At 40.8% G+C, this 23,934-nt stretch overlaps 1 pseudogene; it reads right to left on the bottom strand.

The window, feature by feature from the left end:
* Positions 1-6,542: 6,542 nt before the first annotated feature.
* Positions 6,543-22,912, bottom strand: LOC139437999 (zinc finger protein 181 pseudogene; annotated as a pseudogene).
* Between the last annotated feature and the right edge of the window lie 1,022 nt (positions 22,913-23,934).

The raw sequence follows: 23,934 nt of genomic DNA, 5'->3' as shown, positions 1-23,934 counted from the left end.
TTTATCCAAACACCTGGGTTGTTTCCAACTTTTGACAAAGTAGATGTACTTTTGCCTGTTCCTTCCACTAAACACAACTACAAACTCAGGACATATATATATATAAGACTCTGAAAGGTGGAGGGAATGCAGGGATCTCAGGGGCTTCAGGAGTCAAGGAATACAAGGTGGTGAGTTTACAGAAATTTCTTTTTGATTCAAATATCCCAGATATGGAAGTGAAGAAGCTGACAACCTGGAACCACCAAAGGAATAAATCCCAACAAAAGTCTTCTTTTTCTTGGCATGGGACAAGGAAGGGGGCAACCTAGGAAGACAGAAATTTTAGATGCTAATTGCTCTACTATAGCAAACAACACACACACAAAAACTGTGATCCTTATTCTGACTTTCACAAGAAAATGTCAAATGGGGAGCTTTCATCTTTGCCAGGCTCTAAACAGGCACCTCAAGCAATGTCGACACCTCTTGTGAAGGAAGGGTAAGAGAAGTCCAAGTAAGGTGCTCTAATCTTGTATTTTTAATGAGCATTAATTTTTAATTTTATTTTTTGAAGATACATAGATCACAAAAAATGTTACATTAAAAATATAAGAGGTTCCCACATACCCCACACCCCACCCCACACATTCCTCCCACATCAACAATCTCCTTCATCATTGTGACACATTCATTGCAATTGGCGAATACATCTTAGAACACTGCTGCACCACATGGATTATAGTTCACATTGTATTTTACATTCCTCCCCAGTACATTCAGTGGGTTATGTCAGAATATATAATGTCCAGCACCTGTCCTTGTAATATCATTTAGGACAACTCCAAGTCCCAAAAATGCCCCCATATTACATCTCTTCTTCCTTCTCTCTGCCCTCAGAAACCACTGTGACCACTTTCTCCACATCAGTGCTACAGTTTCTTCCATTACTAGTCACAGTAGCTCTATAGTAGAATACCAGTAAGTCCACTCTAATCCATATTTTATATCTCCGTTCTGTGGACCCTGGGATGGTGATGTGCACTCCACCTCTACATCAAGAGGGATCTTAGATCCCACATGGTTGATGGAAACGATTCTCCTGCTTGAAGTTGTAGGCACTCTCGGTTTCCTGTTGTGGTGGTTGACCATCTTCACCTCCCTGTTAGCTGACCTGGGTAAGTCAAATGAACTGGAGAGTAGGAGTTGCAGGTCTGCTGAGGCTCAGGGCCCAGCTGGCACATGGCCAGTCCAGAGATTCAGGTCTCCTGGGTATAAATTCATTTATCTTTACCATTTCTCCCTTTTATTCAAGGTGTTTTTCTAGTTGCATCACCAGTTAGTGATTGGTAGTAATTCCTCGGCACCAGGGAAGTTCATCCTCAGGAGTCATGTCTCATCCTGGGGGGAAGGTAATGCAATTATATGCTGAGTTTGGCTTAGAGAGTGGCCACATTTGAGCAACATGGAGGCTCTCAGGAGGTAACTCTTAGGCACCCTGCAGCTCTAGGTCTAGATCAAATTTCAGGCACCCCGGTTCATAAGCATAGTCATCAGTATCAAGGGTTCATCATTGGAGCATCCTTCTTCACTGGTCTTTGCCCTTACACTTGGGGTATTGTTGCTATTTCATTGGGGAATGTGACAGTGCTCCCATGGCTAGGAACTCAGCACTCCCTCAGTTGTCATTTGTAACTGTAACTACTATGAAAATACCCAACGAATATTTGAACATTTTTATATACCCTATATACATGCCCTGGAGTACCCCCTCCCAACAACGTGTGTCCCATCAATAACACCCCACACCAGCATTCCTCCCCTGCTATAGGTGAACCCCTCTGTGGTCCAAAACTTCTTAAAAAATGAAGCCTATTGTATTGCCAAATTCAGTTAATAGGAAAATGAAATAGCAATGATAGGTTTAAAGATTTGAAATAAAATACATACTAATTTAAAAAACTAAAAGTAAAAAAAAATGAAAAATATCATAAAACTTTGTTTTTGACATTTTGCCTTTCATCACTGTGATAGCTGTTACCCTGAATGTACAGTGGCAAGGCAATTTCTTTCATTTCTTCCTCAGTGTCTACATCCTTTTTTCCCCCAATTTTTAATTTTGTCTTAAAAAAAGTCTTAGAGCAGAGTAAAGTCACATGTACAATATAGGGGACTTCCATATATCCAACATCAAACCCCTTTCCCCCTTCCCTAACAATGATCTTTTTACATGTTATATTTGCTGCAGCTGATGTACAGATATTGAAACATAGCTATGGGAAACGGACTTTGGCCCAGTGGTTAGGGCGTCCGTCTACCATATGGGAGGTCCGCGGTTCAAACCCCGGGCCTCCTTGACCCGTGTGGAGCTGTCCATGCGCAGCGCTGATGCGCGCAAGGAGTGCCGTGCCACGCAAGGTGTCCCCCGCGTGGGGGAGCCCCACGCGCAAGGAGTGCGCCCGTGAGGAAAGCCGCCCAGCGTGAAAAGAAAGAGCAGCCTGCCCAGGAATGGCGCCGCCCACAGGTCCCATGCCGCTGACGACAACAGAAGCGGACAAAGAAACAAGACGCAGCAAACAGACACCAAGAACAGACAACCAGGGGAGGGGGGGAATTAAATAAATAAATAAATCTTAAAAAAAAAAAAAAAAAGAAACATAGCTATGAAACATGGTTCCATTTTGGTTTACATTATGGTTTATATTTTAGACTGTACAATTTTCTAAGTATTTAGTTACATTGTAGTTTACATTATGGTTTACATTTTGGCCTATAGATTTTTATACATTTTTGGTGAAATTTAACATGTCCTATATCCATCATTGTATGTATACTTTCCATTTTTCTATTCCTCTCTCTCCCTCTCCTCAGGACCCACAGTGACAACCAAGTTTCACTGCTTGAAGGACCAGATTCAGAGATACTTGCAACAATGCTGAGGGCTTGACATACTAGACTGTCCTCCCCATTGGGAGCCACCAATTCTCTTGAGAGACACAATTCCCTCTGTTTGAGAACATCAGGCCTCCCCAGGATGGGGGTACACCTTTGCACTCATTGTATGGGTCTCCACCCAATGATATAACACGGTATGACAAGATGAACACTCACACACTCCCTGGAAGGCTGCCCCTTTGCCAGATGCCCTCCCTTAAGCACCTTAGACAGGTAATCCTTCTTTGTTATATTTTCTAAAGAATTTTCTCAACATTTTTGTTTCAGACTCATACCTGACAATCTCCCATGTTCAACTGTTCCCCCCAACCCTCCCCCAAATCCTTGGGCCATCTGTCCCATCCTCCCAACCCTAGCCCCCCTCAAGCCTGAAAAATCCCATCCAATATTATCCCTATGCCCCCATTTTATTCCTTCCCTGTACAAATACTTACCTCCACTTTATCATAGATTTCACCCATGTAGGCATCAACATTCAACATTCCCCTCCTGCCCCCCCACCACCAATTTCATGTAAGCCTATCATCCAGTCTCTACCTCTCTGAGACAGCTTGGTTTGCTTGTTTAATATCAGAGAGGTCATGTAGTATTTGTCCTTCAATACCTGGCTTGTTTCACTCATCATAAGGTCCTCAAGATTCATCTATATTATCCCATGTGTTTGTACTATGTTCCTCTTATAGCTGACTAGTCTTCCATTGTATGTATATACCACATTTTGTTTATCCATTCATCTGTTGATGGGCATTTGGGTTGATTCCAACTTTTGGCAATAGTGAATAATGCTACTATGAACTTTGGTGTGCATATATTGGTTCATATCCTTGTTTTCAGTTCTTCTGGGCATATACCCAGCAGTGGAGTAGATTGGTCATATGGCAAATCTATAGCTACTTTAGGAACTCTAATCTTCATCCCTGCTGAGTGACAACAAGTCCCCCTATCCAGCAGTATCTGTGAAGACCATGTGGGGAGGCTGGACTTCCACCTCCACTAGGCAGTAATGTGGTGGTGATCCACCTCCCTTCCCCAATAAAATTCAGAGTCTTATTACATCTAGAATTTCCAGCCATCAGTAAAAAGTTACTCATCTTTCCAAGAACCAGGAAGTTCTCATATTGATTGAGAAAAGACCATCAATAGATGCCAACACTAAGATGACAGAGATGTTATAATTATCTAACAAAGATTTTTAAACATTCATCATAAAAGTGCTTCCATGAGCAATTAAAAGCACACTTGAAGCAGCAGATTTGGCCCAGTGGTTAGGGTGTCCGTCTACCACATGGGAGGTCTGCGGTTCAAACCCGGGGTTTCCTTGACCCGAGTGGAGCTGGCCCATGCGCAGTGCTGATGCGTGCAAGGAGTGCCCTGCCACACAGAGGTGTCCCCCGCGTAGGGGAGCCCCACGCGTAAGGAGTGCACCTTGTAAGGAGAGCCACCCAGCACGAAACAAAGTGCAGCCTGCCCAAGAATGGCGCCGCACACAAGCAGAGCTGACACCATAAGATGATGCAACAAAAAGAAACACAGATTCCCGTGCCGCTGACAACAGAAATGGACAAAGAAGACGACGCAGAAAATAGACACAGAGAACAGACAACGGGGGCAGGGGGAAGGGGAAGGGGAAGGGGAGAGAAATAAATAAATAAATAAATCTTTTAAAAAAAAACACACTTGAAACAAATGCAAAAACAGAAGATAAAAGGAAGAACCAAATGGAAATTTTAGAACTGAAAATACAATAACCTAAATTTAATAATCAATATAAAGGCTTAACAGGAGAATAAACAGAAGAAAGGAAAGAATCAGTAGTCTCAAACATAGAACAACCGCACAACAGAGAGAAAATAGGCTGAAAGAAAAAACAGAGCTTCAGAGACTTGACAATTACAAAAGCTCTAACATATGTATCATATGTATCATGGGAGGCCTAGAGACGAAAGAAGGCAGGACTGAAAAATTACTCAAAGAAATAATGGCTGAGAACTTCTAAAATTTGGCAAAAGACATAAAGTTATAGATTCAAGAAGCTGAATAAACTCCAAACAGGATAATCCCAAATAAAAGCCATAAAAGCCATACCAAGGCACATCACAGTCAAATTTGTGAAAACTAAAGATATAGACAGTTTTTCAAGCAGTAAGAAACAATATCTTACCTATTGTGGAAAAATAATCAGAAACAATGGAGGCCAGAAGGAAGTGATGAATAAAAGGATTTTGTCACCTGGAAATCCATATCTATCAAAAACTTCAGGGAGTGGGAGGAAGAGATGTGATGTAGGGGAGTTTTCAGGACTTGGAGTTGTCCTGGGTGGTGCTGCAGGGACAGTTACCAGACATTGTATTTCCTCCCATGGCCCACTGGGTGGACTGTGGGAGAGTGTGGGCTATGATGTGGACCATTGACCATGAAGTGCAGTGGTGCTCAGAGATGTATTCACCAAATGCAATGAATGTCTCATGATGATTGAGGAGATTGTTGTTATGGGTAGAGGAGTCAGGGGAGGGGTGGGGGTATATGGGGACCTCATATCTTTTTAATGTAACATTAAAAAAATAAATAAAGACAAAAAAACCTTCCTTCAGGAATGAAGGGGAAGTCAAAACATTTTGAGATGAAGGAAAACTAAGGAGACAGTTTCCAGCAGACCTACCCTAAAAGATTGGCTAAAGGAAGTTCTCTAAACAGAAAGGAAGTGATAAAAAAAAGGAATCTTGGAACTCCAAGAACAAAATAAAAACAAAAAAGAGTAAGAACTATGGATAAATATGATAGGTTTTCCTTCTTGGGTTCAAAAATTATAACACTGTTTGATGTGATTCTCTCTGTATGTAGAAGTAATTTTTCTTTGTTGTATACAAAATTATTTTATTAGAGATCAAGAATTTTACTCACATCATTTCTTCTTTTGCAGCTATGTTTTTCAACTTTATCATATTTACTGCATCCAGTTGAGTGACTGAATACATTTAAATGCTCATCAGTTAAAAATAATTTCTAAGTAGGAGTCATGTTGAGTAAAACTGTTAATGCTATAAGAAATACATATTCATTTACATACTGGTTGGCTCTCCTGAGGATTTCTATGCTTACTGAAAGCTAAATCGCAAAGATTTCTCCATAATTCCTTCATCCTTCAGGTCATTCTAGCATTAATCTCCTGATGTCTAACAAGACCCCTAAGTGAACACTGATACATTTCTTACATAAGAATTTTTCTGATGTGAGTTCATTGACATAAAATGAGGGATGGTTTTGAACTGAGAGATGTCCCAAAATTATTATATTCATAGGACTTCTTTCATGTGTGAGTTAGTACAGGCTTTATAAGGGATTCTTATTGCCTTGGCTCTTTTTCACATTTGTTACATGAATAGAGTTTTTCTCCAGTGCGGATTTAGTTATTTCATTTAAGGAATTCATACTGGTTAAAGGCTTTCCCACAGTAACTGCATCAGTAGGGTTTCTCTCCAGTATGAACCCTTGATGGGCAGTTTAAGGTTTCACTATTGCTAATGACTTTCCCATATTCACTACATTCATAGGACTTTCCTATAATATAAATTTTCTGATAGCTAAAATTACTATGACAAATACTGCAGTTATTTGGTTTCTCTCCAGTATGATTTCTTACATGTAAATTGATTCATATGATCTAAAGTCTTTTCCACACTTACTGGGCTGTTAGGTTTCTTTTCATTGTATATTTTCTGATAGACAATAAGATTTGAGGCTTTATTAAAAGCTTCCAGGAGCCGGTTTAGCTCAGGGATTGAGCACCAGCTTCCTACATACAAGGTCCAGGGTTCAATCTCTGGTGCTGGTACCTACATAAAGAAAAGAAACTTTTCCAACATTCATTAGATTTCATGACTTTTCTCCAGTATGGACTCTCTTATATTAAGTAAGGTTTGCATACAACTGAAGGTTTTTCCATATTCAATACAGTCATAGGGTTTCTCACTAGTATGAATTCTATGATTTTGAAACAGGGATGACCTATGACTGAAAGCTTTCCCACATATACTGCATTCATAAGGTTTCAATTTAGTGGGATTTCACAAAGGCAGATTCAGTGGTTCAGGCTGATTGAATGATTTCCTGCATATTTGATGTTCAAAAGGTTTTTCTTCAGTGTGAATAGTGTGGTGTTGAAGAAGAAATGAAAAGCTACAAAAACTTGCAGACATTTCTTACATTCGTATTATTTCTATACGGTGTGACTTTTTTGACGTCGAGTATGGTGTGAGTTGCAGCAAAAGGCTTTCCCATATTCACTATATCCATAAGGTTTCTCTCCAATATGAATTTTCTGAAGGTGAGTGAAGAAGGAACTATGAATTTAGGCCTTCTCATATAAATGACACTCACAGACCTTAATTCTCAGATACTTAATGAGATAGGTAACATGAGTAAAAGATTTTCTCCATTCTATGCATTCATATGGTTTTTCTCCATTGTGTTATTTGATGAATAGTAAGTGATGAGACATGCTTAAAGGCCTTCCCACATTCAATATATTTGTAAGGTTGCTCTCCACTATGACTTATCTGATGTTGATAAAGGGTTGAGATATGGCTGGATGTCTCCCCACAATCATGATATTCACAGGATTTCTCTCCAGTATGATTTTTCCAATGGCGATTAAGGCTTGATTGATTGTCAAAGGCTTTTCCACATACAGTGCAATTAGAATTCAAAAGTTTCTCTTCATCACTGATTTTCTCATTTTGTGTAATTGATTTTTTGGGTAAACTCTTCTCAAGCATATCATATTTATGTGATTTTCCTTCAGAAGACATTCTTTGTGGTTCAGAAATAATAGCCCTTAAGTGGACTATGCTACTAAACATATGGTATTCATAAACATTTGCCCCAGTGGGGCTTCCTGTAAAGGTGAGGGTCAGTAGTCTGAAATATTCTATTTGATTTCTGTGCTTCCTCTCCAAATTCTCTCTATAGTTCCAGTCCTTTTTATAATTTGAACATTCAAGTTATTCTTTTAGAATTCTTTCTATAATGACCCTTTGTGATGAATCATCATCATCCTCCTTTGTTAATTCCTTGTTACCCCAACATGATTCCCAATCTGGGACATGACTTTGCAATTACCAACAGGCAACACAGACCTCTTTCCAGTTTTCTGTCTTAGACAAGGGCAGTGTCCTGCCACGTGGGTCGCTGGTAGACAGATTTGGCCATCACCCTCCCGGGAACAGTACTGCTCAAGGTCTGCCTGAACTCCTGTAGAGGTAATACTGAAGATAGTTATATTATAAACAGGGAAATTATGTAAAGGCTCATAAAGGAGGCTGACTCTATATTTCACTCAGACTGGTAAAATCATGATACCATTTGACTGTGATAATTTATATGGATAGATAATGTAATGCCTAGAGCAACCACTAAAAAAGCTACACAAATATATATACTAAAAATACTCTATATAAATTAAACTTAAATTTTAAAAAATGTTCAAGTAACCCATTAAGGTAGGAAAGAGAACACAGAAAAATGACAAAGAGGGAACAAAGAGAAACAAAAAAATAAAATGGTAGACTTAAGCCCAAACATACTGTGGTTGTTTGAGGATTTATTTATTATTTTAAAAATTTATTTTATTTATTTCTCTCCCCTTCCCCCCCCAAAGTGGTCTGTTCTCTGTGTGCATTTGCTGTGTGTTCTTCTTTTTGTCTGCTTCTGTGGTTGTCAGCGGCATGGGAATCTGTATTTCTTTTTCTTTTTTAAAAAGATTTATTTATTTATTTATTTCTCTCCCCTTCCCCCCCTTCCACCCCAGTTGTCTATTCTCTGTGTCTATTTGTGTCTTCTTTGTCCACTTCTGTTGTCAGCGGCATGGGAATCTGTGTTCTTTTTGTTGCGTCATCTTGTGTCAGCTCTCCATGTGTGTGGCACCATTCCTGGGCAGGCTGCACCTTCTTTCGCGCTGGACAGCTCTCCTTACTGGGAGCACTCCTTGCATGTGGGGCTCCCCTACGCAGGGGACACCCCTGCGTGGCACAGCACTCCTTGTGCGCATCAGCACTGCATGTGGGCCAGCTCCACACAGGTCAAGGAGGCCCGGGGTTTGAACTGTGGACCTCCCATGTGGTAGACAGACGCCCTAACCACTGGGCCAAGTCCGCCGCTCTGTGTTTCTTTTTGTTGCGTCATCTTTGCTGCATCAACTCTCTGTGTGTGCGGTGCTATTCCTGGACAGGCTACACTTTCTTTTGTGCTGGGTGGCTCTGCTTATGGGGCTAACTTCTTGCGCGTGGGGCTCCCCTACGCGGGGGACACCCCTGCGTGGCAGGGCACTCCTTGTGCGCATCAGCACTGTGCACGGGCCAGCTCTACACGGATCAAGGAGGCCCGGGGTTTGAACTGCGGACCTCCCACGTGGTAGACAGATGTCTTATCCACTGGGCCAAGTACACTTCCCAGTTTGAGGATTTAATGGACCCCAGAAAAGATCACATCCTTAGAGCTGATCCATTCCTGTGGATGTAAACCTATTATAGGTGGGACCTTTCTTTTAATTAGATTACTTCAGTAGGGCATGACCCAGGGTGGATCTTAATCCTCTTACTGGAACCCTTTATAAACGGATGAATATGGAGAGAGAGAGACACAGGAGCTCAGAGAGGAACCCACAGAAGCTGGAAGAGTAAGACATAGACAGTGCAGTCAAAGGCTGAAAACAACAGAGCCTGGAAGAGAAGTCAGAGCACAGCAGACATGGTCATGTGACAGAGAAGTCCAGGATTGCCTGCAGCCCATCTTCAGAAAAAGAGCATCACCTGATTCCTTGTTTAGGACATTTTTCTCAGCCACAGAACTGTAAACTTGCAAGCCAATGAACCCCCACTGTGAAAGCCAATCCATTTCTGGAATATTGCTTTTGGCAGCTTTTAGTAAACTAAAATACATACCAATACTTACATTTAATGTAAATGGTCTAAATACACCATTTGTAAGACAAAGATGGGCAGTAGATTGAAAAATATAAGCCCAACCATACATTCTCTACAAGAAACTCACATCAAATATAATGATATATAGAATAAAAAGTAAAAACAAAAACAAAACAAAGCAAAAATTTAATGATATAAGCAGGTTGAAAATAAAAGGGTAGAAAATTATATACCATGCAGTCATTAATCAAACTAAAGCAGGAAAGGATGTATTAACATCAGGTAAAGTATTCTTTAGTGCAACAAAAATTACCAGCAACAGAGAGGGATATTTTATAATGATAAAAGTGTCAATCAACCAAGAATGCGTAGCAATCCTAAATTCATATACTCCAAATAACAGAGTGGCAAAATATGTGAAGCAATAACTGATAGAATTGAAAAGAAAGTCAAATCCAAAATTATATTTGGATACTTTTTTTTGAGGTACCGAGGCTGGGGATTGAACCCAGGACCACGTATGTGGAAAGATGGCACTCAACCACTGAGCCACATGGGCTCCCTTGAGTTGGTATTTTCATTTGTTTGCTTGTTTGTTTTTTGTTTTTTTTTAGGAGGCTCTGGGAACCAAACCTGGGACTTCCCATGTGGGAAGCAGGTGCTCAACCACTTGAGCCACATCCGCTCCCTCGCTGGAGATTTTTTGTTTGTTTGCTTGTCTTTTTTTTAGTTGGAGATTTTAATACACCTCTATGAACAATAGATCATGCAATGAATGTCCCATGATGATGGAGGAGGTTGTTGTTATGGGAGGAGTGGGGTGAGGGGGGTGGGGGGTATATGGGGACCTCATATTTTTTGAATGTAACATTAAAAAAATAAAGACAAAAAAACAAGAAAAAACACAATAGATCAAACAACTTGTCAAAATCAGCATGGATATAGAAGAATTTAACAGCACCATCAACTAACAGGATCTAATCAACAGTTCTAGAATATACAACCAACAACAGCAGAATACATATTCTTTTCAAGTGCCTATGGAGCACAAGACAGACATTACCCTGGTCCATAAAACAAGCCTCCATTGTTTTAAAAGAATTGAAATCATACAGAGCATGTTATCTCACCACAGTGGAATCAAACTAGAAATCAATAACAGAAAGTTAATAGGAAAGTTTCCAAACACTTGGAAACTAAACAACTTAATAATCAATAAGTCAAAGGGCGAGATGTGGAGGCGTCTTTGGGACTTGGAGCTGCCCTGGAAGGTGCTTCAGGGGCAATCACCAGACATTGTAAATCCTCCCAGGGCCCACTAGATGGAATGGGGGAGACTATGGGCCATGATGTGGACCATTGACCATGAGGTGCAGAGGTGCCCAGAGATGTACTTACCAAATGCAATGGATGTGTCATGATGATGGGAATGAGTGTTGTTGGCGGGGGAGTGGTGGGGTGGGGGTGGTGGGGTTGAATGGGACCTCATATATTTTTTTAATGTAATATTTTTACAAAATCAATAAAAAAAATAAGTCAAGGGGAAGTCTTGAGGGAAATAAAAACAATACATTAAACTGAATGAAAATGAAAATCCAACATATCAAAATCGGCAGAACATGGCTAAACCAGTCTTGAGGGGGGAATTTATAGGACCAAACACTTACATTTGAAAAGAAGTAAAGTCTCAGATTAGTAGTCTACACTCCCAACTGAAGAACTTAGAAAAGGAAGACCAAAATAAATCTAAAGCAACCAAAGGAAGGAAATAATAAAAACACAAGCAGAAACCAATGAAACTAAAAACTGAAAAACAAGAGAAAATTCAATGAAACAAAGACATAGTTCTTTGAAAAGACTGATAATGAAAAAAAAAGAGAAGACACAAATTACCAATAACAGGAATGAAACAGGGGTTACCACTACACACTGTGCAGCCATCAAGGGAATTATACAGGAATACTATGAACAATTCTACAAGTAAAAATTTGATGACTTAGATGAAACAGATCAATCCCTTCGAAAATGCACACTACCCCAACCCACCCAATATGAAACAGGGAATATGAAGAGCCCTGTAAATATTAAGGAAATTGAATCCATAATTTAAAAATTCTCCCCAAAAATCTCTAGGTCCAGATATTTTCACTGTAGAATCTACCAAATATTTAAAGAAGAATTAGCATGAATTCTACAATCTCTTCTATAAAATAGAAGAGAAGGGAACACTTCCCAATTCATTTGGTGAAGCTAGTATTACTGTGATAATAAAGCTAGACAAAGGAAATACAAAAGGACAGAAAAAAAAAAAAGGACCAGTATCCCTCATGAATCCCTGACAAAATTACTTAACAAAATATTAGCAAATAGAACTCATCAATATATAAAAAGAATTATGCCACAACCAAATGGGGATTATTCCAGGGATGCAAGGCTGGTTCACTATTTGAAAATAAATTAGTGCAACTCTTCACCATATTAACAAGCTAAAGTAGAAAAATCACATGATCACATCAATCAATGTAGAACAATCATTTGACCAAATTCAACACCCATTCATGATAAAAAAAAAACTCTCAAAAAATAGGAATAGAGGCAGCATCCTCAACTTGATAAAGAACATCTATATATAAGAATCATATGGCTAACATTATACTTAATCATGAGAGACTGAATGTTTTTTGGGAACAAGCCAATGATGTCTGCTCTCACTACTCTTATTAAACATACTGATAGAAGTTCTAGCCCATGCAATAAGGCAAGGAAAGGAAATAGAAGGCAAATACATCAGAAAAAAAGAAAGAGAACTGTGCTGTTTGCAGATGACATGATTGTAAGCATAAAAAATTCCAAAGAATCTACAAAAAACACACGCAAATCTGTAGGTAATAAATGAGGTCAACAAGGTCACAGGATGCTGGATAAACATTTTAAAAATCCTGCACTTCTGGGAAGATGGTAGATTAGACACAGGGGAAGCAGATTTGACCCAACAGATAGGGTGTCCACCTACCACATGGGGAGTGCAAGGTTCAAACCCAGGGCCTCCTGACCCATGTGATGAGCTTGCCCACGTGCAGTGCTGGTGCACGCAAGGAGTGCCGTGCCACGCAGGGTGTCCCCTGCATAGGGGACTCCACGTGCAAAAAGCGTGCCCCGTAAGGAGAGTTGCCCAGCATGAAAGAAGTGAGCCTGCCCAGGAATGGTGCCACACACACGGAGAGCTGACGCAGCAAGATGATACAACAAAATGAGACACAGATTCTGGGTGCCTCTGACAAGAATACAAGCGGACACAGCGAATGACACAGAAAGCAGACAACTGGTAGGGGGAAGGGAAGAGAAATAAATAAAAAATACATAATTCTTAAAAAAAAAGAGACACAGGAATCTCTCCTCTCCCAGAAAAATAGCTAGAGAACAGGCAGAAATGACCTGGAAAAAATGTTGTAGGGTTTAGGACACCAGGGGAAGGCTGGACACTGCCCAGAAGAGAACGGGACCCAGGAAAATGATCTGGATGAAAAGATTGTGAGTGGGAGCTGCCCCTGCAGCTGCAGCCACTGGCACCCTTACCCCACCCTATGAGCAGAACATTTTGAATTCTCTATCCTCCAACTGGAAGCTACTGGCAAAGGGGACCACAGGGATTCACCTCCACTGGAAAGGGGAGAGGGGAGGATGCAGCCTAAGGTTGATTTAGCTTTTGGCCCACATATGTGACCTGCCATGTCCATGGAACTCCCCCAGGGCAGGAGGGGCCATGCCATTGTTTGATCTGGGAGGTGGCAAGGAACAAAAGAGATCAGATCCTCTCAATCACAATCCCTACTGAACCGGACTGTTAGGTGAGGATGCAGAGGGAAGTGGGATTATTTTCCACCTGGGAAAAGGGAAGGGGCTGCCAGCAAAGTTTGAAGAACAGCCTCTGAGAAAGTTTGAATTGTGAGGTTTTAGCCTCCAGGCAGAATCCTCTGTCACATGGATCTCACTGATGTTGCAGCAAACACACTTGGACCAGGATTTGAACTCAGTGGACTGCCAAAGCTAACCATCTGCTGGTCAACTGAGAAAGTGCATGTGAGGACCAGTGACCATGAGGTGCAGAGATGCCCAGAGATGTACTTACCAAATGCAATGGATGTGTCATGATGATGGGAGTGAATGTTGCTGGGGCGGGAGTGGTGGGGTGAGGGTGGTGGGGTTGAATGGGACCTCATATTTTTTTAATGTAATATTTTTACAAAATCAATTAAAAAAATAAAGTAAATAAGTAGAGAGAGAAGCTTTTTCTGGCCTTTACAGCCTCCCTTTCCAAGGTCCTTGGAAGCGGGTCTGCCACCCATTACTGAGTTCAAGGCCCAGATTTGAGCAACTAACAGGGACAGTCCTAAAGACCTAGAAAAGGTTGAGCCAAGAATCAAAAAATGGCAGTAATACAGTTTCCCTCCACTAAATCCCTACAAAAGAGAAAGAAATTGAGCAACAATATAACTCATCATCATAATCAGATGACAGAATGGATAAAAAACATGAACCATTCATATCCCGCCTATGAAAGACTCACCGTAGACACAAGGATACAAACTGGCTGAAAGTGAAAGTTTTGAAGAAAGTACTCCACACAAACAGTAACAAAAAAAAAATTAGAGTAGCTATACTATTGGAAAAAATGGAATTTGAAGGCAAAAAGTTACAAGAGATGGAGTAGGCCATTATATATTAATAAAAGGGACAAATCACCAGGAGGAAATAACAGTCATAAATATCCATGTACCTAAACAGGGTGCCCCAAAATACATGAGGCAAACTCTGGCAAAACTGAAGAGAGAAATAGATATCTTTACAATAATAGTTGGAGACTTCAACACACTACTCACATGATTAAATAGAATAACTGGACAGAAGATCAACAAGGAAACAGAGAACTTGAAAAATATGATAAACAAGTTAGACCTGACAGATATATACAGAATGTTGCACCCCAAATCAGCAGGTTATACATTTTTCTCAAGTGTTCATGGATCTTTCTCTAGGATAGACCACATGTTAGGTCACAAAGCAGGTCTCAATGTACATAAAAAGACTGAAATTATACAAAGCTCCTTCTCAGATCATAATGGAATTAAACTGTAAATCAATAATAGACAAGAAAGGGAAAAATTTGCAAATGTGTGCAGACTCAACAACAGAGTCATAAACAATCAGTGGGTCAAAGAAGAAATTGTAAGTGAAATTAATAAATATATGAGATGAATGAAAATGAGAACACAATATCAAAATTTATGGGATAGAGTGAAGGCAGTGATGAGAGGGAAGTTTATAGCCCTAAACTCCTATATTAAAAAAGAAGAGCTAAAATCAAAGACCTGACTGAACAACCGGAGAAACTAGAAAAAGAACAGCAAACCATTCCCAAAGCAAGCAGAAGGAAAGAAATAATAAGATTAGAACAGAAATAAATGAAACTGAGAACCAAAGAAAAAATAAAGAAAATCAAAATTTTAAAAAAAGAAAAAAGAAAAATAAATAAAAATAAAAGAGATAATCCACAAAACCAAAGCTGATCCTTTGAGAAAATCAATAAAATTGACAAACCCTTAGCTAGACTAAAGAAGGAAAAAAGAGAGAAGATGCAAATAAACAAAATCAGAAATGAAAGGAGGTAAGTTACAACTGACCCCACAGAAGTAAAAAAGATCATAAGAGAATTTTATGAGAAACTGTATGCCAAAAAACTAGACAATTTAGATGAAATGGACAGATTCCTAGAAATGCACAAACAACCTACATTGACACTTCAAGAAATACAAGCCCTTAACAAGCCAATCACATTTAAAGAGATTCACTCAGTTACCAAAAATCTCCCCACAAAGAAATGTCCAGGACCAGATGGCTTCACAGCTGAATTCTACCAAGCATTTAGAGAAGAATTAACCACAATCATGTTTAAACTCTTTCAAAAAATTGAAGAGAGGGGAAAATTACCCAACATATTTTATGAAGCCACCACCCTAACACCAAAGCCAGATAAAAATACTATAAGAAGAGAAAATTACAGACCAATCTCTCTAATGAAGATAGATGTGAAAATTCTCAACAAAGTATTTGCAAGAATCCAAAAGCATGTCAAAATAATTTATACCATGACTAAGTGGCAGTTATTCCTGGTATGCAAGGGTGGTTCAACATGAGAAAAGCAATTAGTATAATATACATTAACAAATTGAAGGAAAAAAAAACCCACATGATCATCTTGATCCGTGCAGAAAATGCATTTGACAAAATCCAACATCCTTTCATGATAAAAACACTTTATCATGAAAAAAAGATAGGAATAGAAGGAAATTCCTCAATTTGATAAAGGTCATATATGAAAAACCCACAGCCAACATTGTACTCAGTGGGGAGAGTTTGAAAGCTTTCCCTCTAAGAACAGGAAGAAGACAAAGATGCCCTCTGTTAACACTATTATTCAACATTGTGTTAGAAGTTCTACTAGAGCAATTAGACAAGAAAAAATAAATAAAAGGCATACAAATAGGAAAAGAGGAAGTAAAACTCTAACTATTTACAGATGACATGATCTTCTATTTAGAAAATTCTGAAATGTCTATGACAAAGCTAATCGAACTAATAAATGAGTTCAGCGAAGTGGCAGGATACAAGATCAACATGAAAAAATTGGCAATGTTTCTGTACACTCGTAGTGAACAATCTGAGAAGGAAATCAAGGGGAAAATTCCATTTACAACAGCAACAAAAGGACTCAAAAACCTAGGAAACGATTTAACCAAGGAAGTACAGGATCCATATTCAGAAAACTACAAACAATGCTAAAAGAAATCAGTGAAGTTCTAAACAAATGGAAAGACATTCCATGTTCATGGATTGGAAGACTAAATATCTTGAACATGTCAATCCTAACCAAACTGATTTATAGATTCAATGCAAAACCAATCAAAATTCCAACAGTCTACTTTACAGATATAGAAAAGGCAATTACCAAATTCATTTGGAAAGGATAGTGCACCAAAATAACCAAAAACATTCTAAAAAAGTAGAAGATGTGAAAGGACATTCACTGCCTGACCCTGAAACATATTACAAAGCTACAGTGGTCAAACAGCATGGTATTGGCATAAACTTAGACACATAGAAGTGGAACAAAATTGAGAGTCCAGAAATCAACCCTCACCTCTCCAGCCAACTGGTTTTCCACAAACCTACCAAGTCCATGTTAACAAAACAGAACAGTCTCTTCAACGAACGGTGCTGGGAGAACTGGGCATCCATAACCGAAAGAATGAAAAAGGACCCCTTACACATTCCCTACACAAGAATCAACTCAAAATGGATCAAAGACCTAAAGATAAAAGCTAGGACCATAAAACTATTAGAAGAAAACATAGGGAAGCCTCTTTAAGACCTTGTGGTTTGTGGTGGTTTCTTGGACCTTACAACCAATGCACAAGCAACAAACAAAAATTAGATAAATGGGACCTCCTCAAAATTAAATACTTTTGCACCTCAAAAGACTTTGTCAAAAAGGTGAAAAGGCAGCTGACTCAATGAGAGAAAACATTTGGAAATCACATATCTGATAAGGGTTTAATATCCATGATGTATAAAGAGATGCTACAAGTCAACAATAAAAAGACAAACAACCTTATTAAAAAATGGGCAAAAGACTTGAATAGATACTTGTCCAAAGAGGAAATACAAATGGTGAAAAAACACATGAAAAATGTTCAACCTCACCAGCAATTAGGGAAATGCAAATCAAAGCTACAATGAGATACCATTTCACACATATTAGAAGGACCACTATTAAAAAGATAGAGAGGGAAGCAGATGTGGCTCAGGTGACAGATCCTCTGCCTACCATATGGAAGGACCTGGGTTTGATTCCTGGGGTCTTTTGGTGAAAAAGAAGAGAAAGTGTGCCTGCATGGTGAATCAGTGCCCATGTGGCGAGCTGAGAGCCCACATGGTAAGCCAAGTGTTCACGTGCGTAGCCAAGTGGCCACATGGTGAGCTGAGTGCCTGTGTGGGTGCCCATGTGGCAAGCTGAGTGCCCACGCAGTGAGCTGAGTGCCCACACACATGCCTGCATTGTGAGCCAAGTGCCCGTGTGGTGAGCTGAGTGCCTGCATGGTGAGCCAAGTGCCCATGTGGGTGCCCGTGTGGTGAGCTGAGTGCCTGTGCAAGAGCCTGCACCATGAGCCAGTGCCCATGTAGCGAGACAAGTGCCCACACAGCAAGCTGAGTGCCTACCCAGTGAGCCAGTGCCCATCTAAGTGAGTCTTGCAGCAAGATGATGATGCAACAAAAGATAGACGAAGGGGAAAGCCAAGGTGAAGTGCAGCAGAGACCAGGAACTGAGGTGGCGCAATTGACAGGGAACATTTCTCCACATCAGAGATCCCCAGGATTGAATCCTGGTGAATCCTAGAAGAGAAAGACAAGAAGAGAAGACAAAAAAGGGGGGGGGGTGGGAATAGATACAAGGTCATAAGCAAATGGACACAGACAGCAAAAACAGCAAGGTGGAGGAGGGGGAGGGGAAAAAAGAGAACTATAAGTGTTGGAGAGAATGTGGAAGAACCGGAACCCTTATACACTGCCGGTGGGAATGTAGAAGGATCCAGCGATTCTAGAGGACAGTTTGGCAATTCCTCAAAAAACTAGCTATATATGACCCAGCAATTCCATTGCTGGTATGTACCCAGAAGAACTGAACACAAGGACATGAACCGATATATGCACACCAATGTTCATAGCAGAATCATTCACTATTGCCAAAAGTTGGAATCAACCCAAATGCCCATCAACAGATGAATGGATAAACAAAATGTGGTGTATACATACAATGAAATACTACTCAGCTGTAAGAAGGAATACAGTACTAACACTTGGTGTAACATGAATAAATCATGATGACCTTATGTTGAGTGAAGCAAGCCATGCATTGAAGGACAAATACTACATGACCTCTCTGATATGAATTAAGCAATTCAAGCTGTCTCAGAGAGCTAGAGACTGGAAGATAAGCTTACAGGAAATAGGGGAAGAGAGGCAAGTTGTGAGCCAATGCCCACATGGGTGAAATCTATGATAAAGTGGAGGTAATTGTGCAGTGAAGGGATAAGATGGGGGGATAGGGACACTACTGGGTTGTGCTTTGCAGGCTTGAGGGATATAGGGTTGGGAGGATGGGTCAGAAGGCGCAAGAATTGGGGGGAGGGTTGGGGAGAACAGAAGGACATGGGAGATTGGGAAACGGATGTGGCTCAACTGATAGAGTGTCTGCCTACCATATGGAGGGTTCAGGGTTTGATCCCCAGGGCCTCCTGACCCATGTGGTGAGCTGGCCCATGCTTAGTGCTGACATGCGCAAGGAGTGCAATGCCACGCAGGGGCACCCTCATGTAGGAGTGCCCCATGTGCAAGGAGTGCACCCTGCAAGGAGACCTGCCTCACGTGAAAAAAAAGCACAGCCTGCCCAGGAGTGGCACCACACACAGAGCTGATGCAGCAAGGTGATGCAACAAAAAGGGACGGAGTTTTCCAGTGCCACCTGAAATGCAAGCGGAGGCAGAAGAACACACAGCAAATAGACACAGAGCAGACAACGGGGGGAAGGGGAGAGAAATAAATAAAAACAATTCTTAAAAAAAAAAAAAGAACATGGGAGCTTGTTGGGTATGTGGTTGAAACTATAATGTTGAGAAAACTCTTCAGAAAATATAATAAGTAAGGGTTACTGGTTCAGAGGGTTTGATGGGGGGAATCTGGCACAGGGTATACCTGGGCAGGCTTCTAGGGAGGGTGTGGGTGCTCATAATGTCGTAGTGTGTTATATCAGTGGGTGGAGACCCATACAATGAGCAGGAAGGTTGTTGTGCCCCCATCCTGGGGAGGCCTGATGTTCTCAGAGTGGAGGACATTTCTCCAGAGCATGGGTGGCTCCCAAAGGGGGAGGACAGATTAATGTGTCAAGCCCTCAGCTTTGTCGCAAGTATCTATGAACCTTGCCCTTCAAGCAGTGAAGCTTGGTTGTCACTGTGGGCCCTGAAGGGAGGGGGAGAGAGGAATAGAATAGTTGGAAGTGGGGGTGACTGGGGGCAATGGAAGTGTTCTGTGTGATCCTGCAATGATGGATACAGGCCATGTTAAATATCTCCAAAAGGTTTTAAAGGTGTATAGTCTGAAATGTAAACCATAATGGAACCATGGTTAGTAGCTATGTTTCAATGTCTGTACTTAGTTGTAGCAAATGTAACATCCACATGTAAAAAGTTCATTGCTGGGGAAGGGGGAACAGGGTTTGATGCTGAGTATATGGAAGTTCCCTGTACTCTATGTGTGACTGTACTGTGACCTAAAACTTTTTTGAAGACATAATGAAAAAAAAAAAGGATGTAGACCTTGAGGAAGAAATGGAAGATATTGCCTTCTCACTGTACATACAGGGCAACACCTACTACAGTGATTAAAGGAAATACGTCAAAATTGTTTCTTATGACATCTTTCATTTTTTAATACCCCAATTTATTTTTTAATTTTAGTTTTTCTATATTATTATATATTTTATTTTTAATCTTTAAACCAATCATTACCATTTCATTTTCCTATTAATTGAACTTGGCAATATATTAGACTTCATTTTTTCCTTTCAAGATTTATGTATTTATTTATATTTCTCTCCTCTTCCCCGCCCCCTCCCCAGGTGTCTGCTCTCTGTGTCCATTCACTGTGTGTTCTTCTGTGTATTGTATTTTTGTATTCTTGTCAGTGGCACTGGTAGTCTGTCTCTTTTTGTTGCGTCATCTTGCTGCTTCAGCTTTCTGTGTGTGTGGTGCCACTCCTAGGCAGGCTGCACTTTCTTTTTTTGCACTGGTTGGCTCTCCTTATGGGGTGCACTCTTTGCGTGTGGGGCACCACTACACAGGGGACACTCTACATGGCACAGCACTCCTTGCACACATCAGCACTGCACATGGACCAGCTCATCACACGGGTCAGGAGGCCCTGGGCTTGAATCCTGGACCTCCCATGTGGTAGGCGGACGCTCTATCCATTGAGCCAAATTCGCTTCCCTGGACTTCATTTTTGAAGATGTTTAGGATTACAGAGGAGTTCAACTATGGCAGGAGAGGAGCACTGATGTGGGATATCACTGATGGGGAATGCATATAGGGTATATAGATATGTTCGGATGTTCATAGGGTATTGACATAGGGGGTAGAGTTTCACATGACAATTGAGGGAGTGTTGCACTGCCCAATGGAGCACCAACAATCCTCCAAGAACAAGGGCAAAGACCAGTGAAGAAGGAAGGTCCAATGATGGGCCCTTGATACTGATGATTATGCTTATCAGCCTGTGTGCTTGAAATTTCAACTTGGCCTAGAGCTGCAGGGTGCCTAAGAGTTACCTCCTGAGAGCCTCCATGTTGTTCAAATGTGGCCACTCTCTAAGCCAAACTCAGCATGTAAGTGCATCACCTTCCCCTCAGTGTGGTACATGACTCCTGTGGATGAGCATCCTTGGTGCCAAGGGATTACTACCAAGTACCAGCTGGTGATTCAACTAGAAAAAGACCTTAAATAAAACGGGGAAATGGTAAAGACAAATAAATTTATATGGCTAAGAGACTTCAAAATGAGTTGGGAGTTCATCAAAGGAGTTGTGTTTATGCACATCTCAGCAGGGTCTCAGAGACAAAGTAGATACAACCCCAGGTAGTGGTGCTCCTGAGGGCTTTGGAGATGCCTTGACCCTACAGTCATGACAGATGACTCTGGATTTCAGTGTCTTTCCAGTGGGTTCAACTTTAGAATTTGTGCTCCTGAGTGTAATGTAGCGAGACTCAGATGTGACCTCTCTACACATACCTCTTCTGCCACTTTTACTGAACCTGTGGTTGGTGCTGGGGTAGGTGTATGCACCAACTTGAATCTTTGGACTTTGTATGTGCCAACGGCCCTGAGTCTCAGCAGTGTTGCAACACCTGCTCTCTGGTTCATTGGACTTCCCCAGGTCAGCTAACAGGGAGGTGAGGATGGCCAATCACCATACCAGGGAACTGAGAGAATCTACAGCTGCAAGCAGGAGAATTCCATCCACCAGCCATGTGGGATCTAAAGCTGCACTCGATTTAGAGGTGGAGTGTACATCAGCATCCCAGTGTCTTCAGGATGGAGGAATAAAATACGGATTAGAGTGGACTTACTGGTTTTCTACTACAGAAATATTGTGACTCTAGCAATGGAAGAAATTATATCATTGATGTGGAAACAGTGGCCATGGGAGTTACTGAAGGCAGGAAGAGGGAAAAAGAGGTGTGATATGGAGGCATTTTTGGGACTTGGTGTTGTCCTGAATGACATTGCAGGGACAGATGCAGGACACTATATATCCTGTCATAACCCACTGAACTGACTGGGAGTGTAAGCTACAACGTAAACTATAATCCATGCTGTGTAGCAATGCTCCAAAATGTTGTCATCAAATGCAATGAATGCACAACACTAATGAAAGAAGCTGCCAATCTGGGAGGAGTGGGGGTGTGTGGGGATTGGGATATATGGGAACTTCATATATATATATATCTTATTTAGCAGTTTATTTTTAACATGTTTTTAAAAGTAAATAGATCACACAGAACATATTAAAAACACGAGGTTCCCATATAACCCATTCCCCACCCCCACCATTTTTGTAAAGTTTATTTTTTTGAAGATACATACATCACAAAAAAAAAAGTTACATTAAAAAAACATAATAGGTTCTCGAATTAACCCCACCCCCCCACACCACTCCTTCCACACCAGTAACCTCCCCCATCATTGTGGCATAGTCATCGCACTCGGCAAAATCCAGAGATTCAAGTTCCCTGAGTATACACCATCCCTAGTACCAACCACAGGTTCAGTAAAAGTGACAGAAGAAGCATATGTAGAAAGGTCACACCTGAGTCCAGTTTCATCACTCTCAGGAGCATAAATTCCAAAGTTGGGCCCATTGACATTAGCACAGAACTCCAAATCCATCTGTCATGACCATAAACCCTGTGGGTCTCTGTAGCCTTCAGGAAAACCGGTACCTAGTATTGTATCTACTTTGGGTGTTTCTGGGGTCCTGCTGAGGCATGCCTAACTGCGACCCCTCTGATGACTTCCCGAATCTTTTTTGAAGACTCTTAGCCATATAAACTCATTTCTCTTTGCCATTTCCCCTTTTATTCAAGGTCAAAAAGCAGATTTTAAGACATGATCGTAAATGTAGTCTGAGATATTCTGCTGGTCTGAGTTGATCGTTTTATTCAAGGTCTCTTTCTAGTTGCATCACCAGTTAGTGATTGGTAGTAGTCCCTTGGTGCCAGGGAGTTACATGCTGAGTTTGGCTTAGAAAGTGGTTACATTTGAGCAACATGGAGGCTGTCAGTGGGTATTAGTAGACTTAACTCATTTCAGAAATTGTAAATCAAGATTGAAAATAGTTATCTAGGAAAGACATGTGGAAAGGCTTCCTTCCTGTCTGATGGCTTGGGGCCCTACTTCCTTCATGCTAGACCAACAAACATTTTTCTAAGATCTTCATGAATAAAACCACTGTTGGTCTGAACTAAAAGGGACATGGATGGGAGGTATGGAAGGGAAAATGGCTTTAATAGGATAACCACAAAATATGTTAGGGATTAAGATATTTCCTTGGGCCGAGAGAGACCCCACCCATGTGTATGAAGACAGTGAATTTTTCCTGGCATTTGAAGAGGGTGAATGTTCCAGCAGAATGTTCAGGGAGATTTTTAGCTTATCCAGCTACAGAGAGGGTGAAGCACATTACCCAAAGTTTTGGAAGAGTAAGGTAAACACCCAATATGTCTGACATGGGTGGGCCTGCCCCCCTAGATTAGGAAATGTCAGGTCACTAATTTATTGTTCTGAGAGGGTTAGCATTGTAGATAAGATTAAAGAGAATGCTTTTACTTCCCGGTACTAAGAGGGCTTAGACTGCACTCCAGAGACCAGAGGAGTGGCCATCACCTCAATGCTCTTGGAGGGTGGTCTGA

The sequence above is a fragment of the Dasypus novemcinctus genome, chromosome X (genome assembly GCF_030445035.2).
Source record: "Dasypus novemcinctus isolate mDasNov1 chromosome X, mDasNov1.1.hap2, whole genome shotgun sequence".
Lineage (NCBI taxonomy): Eukaryota > Metazoa > Chordata > Mammalia > Cingulata > Dasypodidae > Dasypus > Dasypus novemcinctus.
This window is presented reverse-complemented; position numbering and strand designations above follow the sequence as displayed.